A 10,288-nucleotide genomic window follows, 5' to 3' on the forward strand; every position below is an offset into this window, starting at 1 on the left:
ATTATTACATCATTTGTTTCTTAAATCATTTATTTTTTCCCTAATAATAATAATAATAATAATAATAATAATAATAATAATAATAATTATTATTATTATTATTATTATTATTATTATTATTATTATTATTATTTCTTTCTTACATTTATTTCATTGAATGTATATTACACTAAGTCCACAAAAACCCCATACAAAGAAACAAAAAAGGTACCACAAGGCTCCTTTGGTTTGATGGCCACTCTACAAGTACAAGTTCTTGTGGGTTGGGGGGTGAGGGTCGAGATTCAAGTCTGTGAAAGAAAATTTCATACACATAAAAATTTAGATTATTCCATAGTAAGATTTCTATCTCAAATTTAAAAAATAAAAAATAAAAAGGGTAAAGTTGCACCATGTAAAAAATAAATAAAAAGTAGTTCCAAAATTTATGACAATATGATAAAATCATAAATAAGCAATAGGTACAAAATTAAAAATCAAGATACCAATACCAAGAGTTTTGTAATTCAACTAACACTTCTTGTTTATGTTGTTTCTAATGAGGATATCGAGGGTGTAAATTATTGCCCCAACTTTTGAATTATCAAAAACAAAAACAAAAACAAATGGGGATGCCATCTTAAGTCTAATGCATGTATGTAAATTTAATATAACTAGTCGCTAACCCGTGCAATGCATGGAAAATTCAAAAAAAAATGTTCGAGAATTTTTTTTAATTCATCTTCCTCTAGATTGATGAAAGCTATAAGATTAATTCCTAATATTCATGTACTTAGATAGCAAGTTTAAATGGTTAAATGTTGCAAGTTTGATGAATCCAAAATCATAACTTTTAAAAATACTTCATTCCAGACTTATAAAAGTAAATTTATGAATCTTGACTCCTCCTTTGGCAAGCACAATTATTTTCCAAATAAATTTCCTTTCAAATATTGTTTCTCATTATTGGTACATTTTGTAGTTGGAAAAGAGATATGCAATTCTAATGTTTTGTTCATATTGCAAAGTTACGTGCTATTTATAATTTGTTTATAAGTATTTGAAGATTGATCTATTTAATGAGGCATGTTATATAAACTAATTCATTAAAAAAAAAAAGTCAAATGTTTCTTGAAAATTCAATTGGTTAAAAACACAATCGGCGCTATCTAACAAATTTCCACTTTGAATTCATTATATTTTATTAAAATGCAAAACTCCATTTAAGACTAACAGGTATTTGCTAAACTATCTAGCCATGCAACTATATAATTTGATAGTGTATATATTGTGTGCGGGAATGTGGATATGCATACACAAAAACACACAAAATTAAAATACAAATTCTGTGTTCCTACTTCTCTATAAAATCTAAAAGGCAATAAAAACCAACATCAAAGTGGAATAAAAATTGTTTCCGAAAACATAATATAAAAGACATTTCTTATTAACTTATATCCCAAAATTTTAAGGAACATCTCAACTAGTTTAGTAGCTAAACATAGCTTTTAGTAACTATAGCATTCAGCAAGAACTTTCAATATCTAACCTAATTTACAAATTTTTTTTTTCAATAAGTAGCCTAATTTACATACATGACAGCTTAACAATTGAGAGAAGACTTCCACTGAAACTTCTATGGCACCATCAAACCCCAAACTTGTCAACATGCGCTAATAGCCTTTGAGACATTCGTTGGTTCCTCTCTCCTTTAGATTCAATTTTGCCACCATGTTCTATAATAAGTTACATACAATCATCATAGAACTCCTAATCATAACTTGAGGCAAGTTTTCAAGAACTTCATAGAACTAAAATTATTGTTTTCTTCCACTCTATCTATGTGTGGGAGTGCGTCATCAGGTACACAATTCAATGTAAATATTCATCTTTAGTCTAGAAAAAAAAAGGTAAATAATCATCAGTTGAATTATTTCCATTTAAAACAGATTTTGGGTGCATGTTTGATTCAATAACTAAGTAAAAAAAAAATTAATAGGAGTTTCTTTGAATATATTATGTTGAAACTATGAATATATAAGATTTCAAAGAAAATGTTACCCATTTACAGCTTAATATAAAGGAAAAACAAAAACCTTGAGATAGAAGACAGGTAGCTCATTATCTTTGTCTAAGTCCCCCCACATCACCATTCACATCCAGTAAATCAATACGAACTACAAAACACAAACATAGAAAACTCATCAAATTTTTCCCACAAGTAAAACAATAGTACAAATAAAAAATAAGTTTGTCACTGAATCCTTAACATTAAAATAGTAAGCAAGGGAATTGATGTTAGTTGCATTGAGATCTATACATAAAATAAAAATCCATAAACAATTTCATCTAGAATAAGAAAATTGTGTTATTTCAATTTCAACTAACAAATCAAACGACAAAGCTATATTAGGGGAAGGAAAAGAATTGAAACAAAAACATGCCAACAGACTACCTAGATGTTCATGGCTTTCATGTTGGACTTAAGTTGTTCATGGCTTTCTTGTTAGACTAAAGTTGGCTTCCTAGACAATAAAAGTTTATAAAATTTCCACACTATTACATTCCCCAAAATTCACCAAATTTGAAACAATATTCTAACTACAAAATGTATGTACTAAAACCCCAGTAACTTGCTCAAAATTTAAAAATTAACAAAATTAAAATTCTTTCATTTAACAAAAAAAAACCCTTTCTGGTTAAACTCTATAAAATAAGCAAATTTAAGAGGAAGAGAGAGAGAGAGAGATTTCTCGTGCACAAAATGCTTTCACCAATTTATTACAATTATTTAACATTTCCAATAATCCTACAGCAATATCAGGATCTACATAACTTTTCTTATATTTCTTGATCACTACATCAATTCTATGTCCTATTTCATTATCTGTATCATAGTTATAAAGTTGAGCGAATGTAGTTTTTTCCCCTTCAATAGGAAGAAGTGACTCAATCCTATGATAATTTTGGCCATTGAGATGGAAAACATATGGGCTTGTACCATTATTTATCGATTTGTCTACTTTACCACCCAAAGGTGTAAAAGCAAACAATGAAATTCTTCCAAGCAGAGGTATATTTTCTCTATTTCTTGTCTTCTTTGTTTCTTAAATTTATCATATATTTTCAACTCTTTTCTTAAATTTATATTTTCAACTCTTTTCCTTTCACTTGTGACTCATTTAACTTGAAATTTCATGGAATCAAATAGCTAAATATATAGATAAACAGCAGATTTACATACTCTTTCTAAGAATAACTCCGTTGCCCAACATTTTCATTAATCTTCTTAGTCAAAGTCTAATATAAAGAATATTAAAAATAATAAAAAATATTATTTCTATATAGTATTTTTATAGAATTCAAAACAGGGTTTATATTATTTACGTGTAATCTAACATACACATATTAATGCATTTGAGATCTGAAATATTTGATTAGTTAACTCATGTTAAACATTACTAACATCTCCTTGTTTAAAATATTGTGTCAATTTTTTTTGGTTTGTCTTTTGGTTGTAGTTGCATATTCTAAACACATTGATTCTAATTCCTTTTCATCTATTTGTTAGTAGAGTAGTAGAGCTTAAACAGAACTCATTTGTGTGAGCAGTTGGATTTTTTATTTATTTTTCTTTTTTGTCTCTTCTTTCATTTTTTACTTCAGTAGTTTAGATTGATTTCAGCGTTCTCAAATAGTGGAGTAATAGAATTTTCGTTAGAATCAATTTTCTTGGAGTTGTGAATTTTCTTTATTTACTTATTTTTTATGCAGCAGCTGGAATTTATATGCTTGAGTAAAGTAATACAATAATTTATATAAAATTGGCTAAGCCACAAATCAAAAACCATTGTACAGTGATAAACTAATATTAATATAATTATTATAAATAAATAGTATCTCTCTCACCAAACAATGGATATTCAAAGTACTTAAAATTATTATCCTAATTGTACAATGCCCCACCAATCAAACTACCAAATATGCTAGAACTCGAGTCCTCCATCAATTCCAAATAATGCATATTCTTATGTTATGATTAGGGGAAAATACAAAACAAAAGGGTAACGTGAGAATTGTAGAGAGTAAATGGCAAAAAACCAAAAGCAACACAGAGCAACGCAAATAACCAAAAAAGCAATGCAGAGCAACCCCAATGAAACCAAACGGCATGCTGAGGCAGAGCAAGAGTGATAGAAAAATCAAAAACAAAAGTCAACACACCGTAGCGTCTCACCAATGAAACTGTCTTAGTCCCTAAAACTTGATCCGTCTCAATCACTGATTTGACGGCATGCCGAAAAGAGTGTATACGGCTGATACTCAGACATTGTAAATGCCAACCTAAACCCTGTAAATGGTTTGAGAGGCAGAATCCTCAGACAATGTAAATGCCAACCTAGGCTAAAACCAAAAACACTACCACGTTTAGATTAAAACCAAAAAAGAAAAAAAGGGCACTCCCACACAGCCACAATTCTACACTCCCACATTTAGATTATAAAAAGAACACTCCAATGCGACGGAAATACACTCCCACGTATAGATTAAAAAGAAACATTCCCACCCAAAAAAAAAAAACACTCCACATCCCACGTTTAGATTTAAGAAAGAAAAGAGAAAAAAAAAATAAAAACCCAATCCCTAGTTTAACTCGAATACCCCAAACTTAAAGCATTCTTACCCATATTCCTTAATCAAAATCAAATTTAACCCAAACACCGAATTCAATATCAGTCCGACCAAAATATAAGTATATAACCAAATCCATTAAATCTACATTGACACACACGAAAATTGTTTCAGCTGCAACAATATTGCCTTATTTTGCACATACTACACGAACTAATCTGAGTCGCATCACAACACTCAAGAGGCAGTAGGCAGTAACAAAATGTAAGAAGGGAATAAAAACATCAAGCAATCAAGCAAAAAGAATATAGCAGAAAATAAACTGGGATTTAGAGATACCTGAACTGAAGTATCCAGCTTCTGTTAGTATATATAAACTATGAGGAAAGGGGTAAGGAAGATAGAGAGGCTGCCGTTAGAAGGTGGGGGAAGGGGAAGGAACATATTTTGCGTAAGAAGTTTGCGGTTAGAAAGTGGGGAAGGGGAAGTCACACAATTTGCGTGAGAAAACTGCTGTTAGAAGGTGGGGAACGGGAAGGAACACGTGAGAAACAAAGGGGAAGGAAATTAAGGAGGCTGGATTTTTTTTTTCAAATAACATTAAATATTAAAAAATTTAGTTAGTTGTCATGTTTTAAAATAATGATGAAAAATAGCATCTCGAGTTTCTAAAACTCGAGTTCCAAGATAAAACTCAAGTTTATAAGTCTCGATTTGCAAGCAGTGGGAGCTAATGTGGACGAAAAATCCACGTGGAAGCATTTAAGACTCGAGTTTTAAAGACTCGAGTTTTACCTTTCTTCATCTCTGTTCTTCCTCTCCAGGTTTCTTCATCTGCTGGGTTTCTTCTCCTTCTTCTTCCTTTTGTTTTATTTTTTCCTTCTTCTTCGTTCTTCAACGGCAGATTTGTAGACCAGATCGTGTCTCTTCAAGTTGTCTCTTCGTTCTTCCTCTTCAGATCAGATCATGCCTCTTCAAATTCAAATCGTCTCTGTTCTTGTTTAGATCGTTGCTGTTCTTCAAGTACAAAATCGAGTCTTAGAGATTCGAGATCTATGTGGCATTATACAGCCAACTCACCAAGTGGGAATCGAGTCTTTACCACTCGAGTTTTAGATTGAAATCGAGTTTCTGAAACTCGAGATGCTAGTTTGCATCATTCTTTCAGACCCGTCATAACTTACGATATGCTTTCTCCTCACATTGCTACTCTGAAAATATCCCCAAGGAGGCTGAAACCGTGATTTTCAAAGGGTTTTCAGTTTAGAAGGGTTGGGTTTAGGCTTTAAGTTAGAATTTAATTTATAAGTGGTGAGCTGGTGGAATTAAATTTAAAAGAAGTGGGCTTTATGGTGGAGATAGTTAGGAAATAATTTTAGTTTTATTAGTATTTTAAAATTGATAAAAATTATTTTAAAATTGTAGGATAAATTTAGGAAAATGATGGGAATGACAGGACTGCTGACGTGGCTCAATGTGAGCGTAGCAACATTAAATGCTACACATCAGCTTTTAGTAATATATAGATTAAAACAATAGATTAAATCATTCAGGAAAAAAAAACAATAGATTAAATTAAATTCTTCCAACTACATCCATTAAGGAATTTACAATCAAATTATAAATGAAATTACCACTTTTGAAGTTAAATCACCAACTCCTTAATTTAATGAAGTTTCTGTTCTAACATAAGATTGAGCAAATTCAACATGTCAATGGTACATAAATAAATAAAAAATGCTGATGAGATGGCTGGAGAAAACATGCTGATTCAGCAAAGTAAGTTTGGTAGCATGTTTCATAATATAAAAATGGCTCCCCATAAACAAACAGTCCTAAAAGCATTGATGTGTACTGTTACCAAATCCCAATGGTACTGAAAGCCAATTGGAAACTATCTTGTAAATGGTACCAAATCCTGATCAATCATCGAAATGAAGTAGCCACCACCACCTCAATTTTGCACATGCCTAACTACCTTCCAAATGTCCATTTCTGTTATCAAATCCTGATCATTCCATTTATGTTACCTTTTAAATGGAAATTACCAAAACACCTCTTAAAAACAATCAAACTAAACTTGTTTGTTTGTTTAGATCTCTTGAAAATAGATTAGTTTAACATAATGAATTAGCCAAGTATTTACTTAGTTTAATTATGAGGTCTAGGTTAAACTCATGTAAACATATTACTTAGTGCAGAAAAATTAGAGAAAACAGTAATATAATGACTCAGAAAAACCAATAAAACTAACCGTTTCTTGGTAAAAACCTGAAGAGGATTTAACCTAATTATCTTCAAGATAAACAAATCCACTATGATAGAATGGAAGATTACAATAAATTTAAATCCTAAATCTAAAGCTACCCCAAGTAGAACTTACTAACACAATCACGTGCAGCTCCGACTCTACGGACTCTTCTATCTCGGATTTGTTGAACACAAATGGAGAGTTTGTGACTTTTAGACCACTCTTGAAGGTTTAAATCATCAACTATGTATGATCTTGCTGTTGCAACTTCATATCTATCAGTTCTAATGATATGAGAATGATTTCCGGTAGTGACTTTGAAAGGAGAAAGCACAATACATTTTAGATCTCACAAGAGCACTAAGCACCTCCAAAGTCTTTACAAAACGTGTTTTATATGACGTTTGGTATGGGGTAATGTTTTAGGATTTTCAGGAATGTTTAAAGATTCTCATGTTTGGTTGCAAATCACGCTAGGAAATCAGATGCTAGGGGAATCTGGATTCCCCCCTTAAACCCCTCTCAGTAAGAATGTGGATTCCCTTTAAAACAGGTGGAAATCCAGATTTCCAAGCTTAAAAGAAATTGTATTTTTTATAAATTGACTATTTTAACCCTTTTTCATTATCATTTAAATAATTAAGATAAAATATAAAACAAATTATTATGCATTAAAATCTTTTAAAATTATTATTAAGAATAAAAACATTTGAGAATTTAAATAGTTATTTTTGTATTGTATCTGTCATTTTGAAATGTTAGGCTATAATTTTAATGAATTTGTCATAATTAATAGTTTATATTTAGTTTTTTATTATTTATTTAGAGGAAGATTTAAAAAAAAAAAAAAAACTTGGTAGTTCACATTCAAATCTAAAGATAAAATGGGAAAAATAAATAATTTATTTAAGATTCCTGGGAATAAACCAAACATTATCATCTCATATTCATAGGAATCTTAAGAGATTCCTAATGAAACCAAACATAGAAATAACTACATTCCTAGGAATCACATTCTTAGGAATCTGGATGCCAAGAGTGATGTAGATTCCCTGTACCAAACGCCACATTAGGGTTTCTTTTAAATACTATGTGAAATATATCTGAAACCTTAATCACTTAATGGGCTTGATGGACTATTGGGCTTTAATTAAATTCTACAGAACTCATCGTTCGATCGGTCAAACCTGGCATGTTTTGAATTCTTGAACCTGTAGCTTCCTTTTTCTTGTATTCTGACTTGCAACACCTTGAGAATTGTCTAATCGAACTTATAAACTTAGGAATCTATATCTAGACAAGTTTGTGCCCATGATTTGCCAATTGTTCTAAACTTTTAGAACCTAACACTTGTAATTTGAAAAAAATAAGAAAAAGTAAAGTTTTAAAAAGTTGTACATAAGCTAAAATGCAAAAAGCTAGCTTATATGTTTCCAAACACACACTAAAGCTAAAATTAGAAAACAAATCTGATTGAACCAACCACGAAAATCATTGAATAATATATCATCAGAATTCACAAAAAGAAAGAACTCATATTGCATTGAAAGAATTATAGTCTTAAGGAAAAAGTTAACGAATGTCCTAAAAGTATTAGTTAAGGAAATATTTTTAGAAATTTTTTATAGAAAAAAGAAAAAAATAATTAATTTTTTTGATGGACTTTTATATTTTCTATGAAAGTGGTGTAAAAAATTTTCTAAAATGGTTTATTAGTAATTGCCCTAAAGACATCAATTAACATGATCTTCGTCTTAAAGCAAACATATAGATTATTATACAACCACAAATCACCATTAAACCAAAATTCTTCTCAAAGAAGAAAAAAAAACCATTAAACCAAAAATCAATATTTTAATTTCTTTCTAGTCATTACTCATAACCTCTTAAGTCTTAAGTCTTAACCTTGAAAATTCTATCGACCTTATTTACTCAATTAAGTATTCAGTTATACAAGTTTTTCAACCACATGACCCAAAAGAAGCCCGGGTGGTTGTGGCGTGAAAAATGAATGAAATTTTATCTAACTAACTAAAAGGTTCATTTCTAGATCCTAATTTGAAGAGCAACAATTCATTTGGAGCCACAAATCAATTCGGTGACAGGAAATTATTGGAATCTCAGGAAAAAATTATATCACAAATCACTAACATATAATGAAAGTGAAGTCATTAATTTGTTGGAATTTAGGAACCTCAATGGTAGAGGTCGTAAATGAACCAAGTCGTTTATAATTAGCTTAAGCTTGAGCTTTAGTTTTAGTTTTAGATTTGTTTAATAAATGAGCCAAGCCTAAAAAAAAAAAAAAAAATGTTCATGAACAGGCTCGTGAACATTAGCGCTAAATACAAAACAAACTGAGACTAGGCTCATTTATGAGCTTGATAATAAGCTTAACAATTAAATAGGCTTGATAATAAGTTTGACATGGGCTTGTTAATGAATTTGAGTTGGATTTTAAACTTAAAAGTTTGATATTGAACTTGAGTTCAACTTGACTAGCTAATGAAAAAGTCAAGTCAAGCTCATACTTTTAGACTCTTTGACGAGCTCGACCTCGAACATTATTTATAGCTAAGCTTGAACATTTTATTTTACATTCATTGTTGAGCTGAACCTAAACACTCACTACTCGACAAAACTCAATTTGTTTACAGCCTATAGAGCAATAGACTCGTGTGATCATGCAATATGCATGAATTGCTATGCAACAAGCTCAACCTTCCAAGTTCCTAAATTTCCCCATTCTCCTAAAGATACAACCTTAGTTTCACACAAACACTTATGTGCTCTCCGATGACTTGCATTTAAAGGTACTAAGTACTAACCACCCATTTGAGATAAATTCATGGCTTAAGAAGATGGAAAAGATTTTCACAACTATGGGAATTAGGAAGCATGAACACTTCATTTGGGATGTTGTACCCATGTCAGACACTTGACACTCCTCGAACACTTGTGCATGTGTGTCATAGCCATGTCCTTTTTTTAAATATAAAAAAAATGTAGGACATGGGACAAGAGGACAAGAAAAATCCAATACCCTTTCACCAAACAAACAGAGTATTCATGCTCTGAATAGTTTTAGTGCATTTGAAAATTTAATAAATATCTTAATTCTTGATTTTTATTCTAATTTCCAAATATACTTTAATAGTAAAGGATTTGCTTTATTATCCATTATTATTCTTAGTATGATATATATTTAACATTATATGGAAATAAATTATTAATAATTGTTAGGTTCTAAAAGTTTAGAACAATTGGCAAACCGTGAACACAAACTTGTCTAGGTATAAATCTTAAAGTCTATAGAGTTTATTAGACAATACTCAAGGTGTTATAAGTTAGAACACAAGAAAATACAAGCTGTAGAAAGAAGAGTTCAAATTCAATGAAATCCGACTGGTTGAAAATCGCAAACAT

General features: G+C 30.5%; 1 protein-coding gene and 1 long non-coding RNA gene across 2 annotated transcripts in view; both read right to left on the minus strand.

Moving 5' to 3' along the window:
• Positions 1–10,288, minus strand: part of LOC142627206 (sugar transporter ERD6-like 5) — a 66,765-nt gene that overhangs the window by 8,798 nt on the left and 47,679 nt on the right. The window lies entirely within an intron of this gene.
• On the minus strand, positions 1,490–5,142 carry LOC142627218 (uncharacterized). The gene is made up of 3 exons (XR_012842785.1): positions 4,951–5,142; positions 4,204–4,330; positions 1,490–2,156 (listed from the first exon to the last, which is right to left on the minus strand). It is a non-coding gene; the product is annotated as an uncharacterized LOC142627218 (long non-coding RNA).

Source organism: Castanea sativa, chromosome 3, assembly GCF_040712315.1.
Source record: "Castanea sativa cultivar Marrone di Chiusa Pesio chromosome 3, ASM4071231v1".
NCBI classification, from domain to species: Eukaryota; Viridiplantae; Streptophyta; class Magnoliopsida; order Fagales; family Fagaceae; genus Castanea; species Castanea sativa.